At 47.8% G+C, this 1,664-nt stretch overlaps 1 pseudogene across 1 annotated transcript; it reads right to left on the bottom strand.

Annotated features, from left to right (window-relative positions):
* Window positions 1-231: 231 nt before the first annotated feature.
* Window positions 232-1,179, bottom strand: LOC309857092 (small ribosomal subunit protein uS5 pseudogene; annotated as a pseudogene). Its single transcript has one exon. The product of its transcript is annotated as a small ribosomal subunit protein uS5 pseudogene (transcript).
* Between the last annotated feature and the right edge of the window lie 485 nt (window positions 1,180-1,664).

Here is a 1,664-nt window from a genome sequence, read left to right as displayed (position 1 = left end):
CCATGTATTTGCAACTTATTGCAATAAAGCCTTTATCAATAGACTTCCCTGTGCACATGGTGGTCAAATTGCTGGTGAAAACCAGCCAGATCTATTACAAGCTTTCTCATGGCTTCTAGGTAACCCAAGTGAGCCTTTATTGATACTGGGAAGGGATAAAGCAGGGAAGGGATAAACAGTGCTATAAGATTTGGCTAGACAAAAGTAATGACTCTCATTACAAAGTGAGTATTTTTTTTTCAAGCTTTAGTTCAGTTTATTTTTCTTGTATAAAACTATGTAGTAGCCACAGCTGGAGCCTGGGTCCTCTGAACAGAGACTCTGGTGTGGGTCTTCACAAGATGGTCCGTGAACTCCTGATAGGGAGACTTGGTGAACACAGTCTCCTTCCAGAGATCAGGGGTGAGATAGCTGTAGGTCTTGGAGATGGCATCGAAAGTAGCCTTGGCAAAGTTCCCTAGGGTGGCAGTGCAGCCCCTGGCCGAGGTGTAGCAGTCGTCAATACCAGCCATCATCAGCAGTTTCTTGGGCACAGGGGCCGAGACAATGCCAGTGCCTCTGGGGGCGGGGATGAGACGCACCAGCACAGAGCCACAGCGGCCAGTCACCTTGCACGGGACAGTGTGGGGCTTGCCGATCTTGTTCCCCCAGTAGCCTCGCCGCACAGGGACAATGGAAAGCTTCGCCAGAATGATGGCTCCGCGGATGGCAGTGGCTACCTCCTTGGAACACTTGACACCCAAACCGACGTGTCCATTGTAATCTCCGATGGCGACAAATGCCTTGAACCTGGTCCGCTGGCCCGCGCGCGTCTGCTTCTGCACAGGCATGATCTTCAAAACCTCGTCCTTGAGGGAGGCTCCCAGGAAGAAGTCGGTGATCTCAGACTCCTTGATGGGCAGGGAGAAGAGATAGATCTCCTCCAGGGACTTGATCTTCATGTCTTTGACCAGGCGGCCCAGCTTGGTGACGGGGATCCACTCCTTGTCCGCGGCCTTGCCCCCGCGAGCTCCGCGGCCTCGGCCCCGGCCCCGACCACGGCCCCGGCCCTGGCCCTGGCCCCGGATGCCGCTGCCGAAGCCACCGCGGAAACCGCCGCGGCCTCCCATTCCAGGGCCCCCGGGCCCTCCGGGCCCTCCCGCAGCACCGGCGTCATCCGCCATTTGGTGTTCTCTCGGAGAGGAAACAAAGTGAGTATTTTAAAGCAAAAGAGCCTGTTGGGAATATTGTTTTATAAAATAGTGTTTTTTTTAAAAAACTTTTTAAAATTCAATTAGGTAACATATAGTGTACCAATAGTTTCAAATGTAGATTTCAGTTATTCATCCATAGCATATAATAGCTAATGCTCAGTACTTACTGTTATAGCTTCTTGAAAGCAGAATTTTAACCCACTGAGCCACCCAGGCGCCCTTGAAAGCAGAATTTTAGATCACATTTTCTGATTACTTCCATGTCGTACAACACTTTCCTGCTAGCAACCTTCAAAACATACTGTTTGTTAGAGGAATTTCTTTAATAATAAATAAATAGGAATTCATTTAAATTTATAAATATATAAAATAAATAGGAATTTATTTAAATTTATTTAAATATTACACACTGTTTCATTGTTCATAAATAAGGTGATGATATTATAGCCATTAGTTGGTAGCACTGATATA

This window comes from Mustela nivalis (genome assembly GCF_964662115.1).
Source record: "Mustela nivalis genome assembly, contig: HAP1_SCAFFOLD_336, whole genome shotgun sequence".
In the NCBI taxonomy this organism is placed as follows: domain Eukaryota; kingdom Metazoa; phylum Chordata; class Mammalia; order Carnivora; family Mustelidae; genus Mustela; species Mustela nivalis.
Note: the sequence above shows the minus strand (reverse complement) of the source record. Positions and strands in the feature narration are given on the sequence as shown.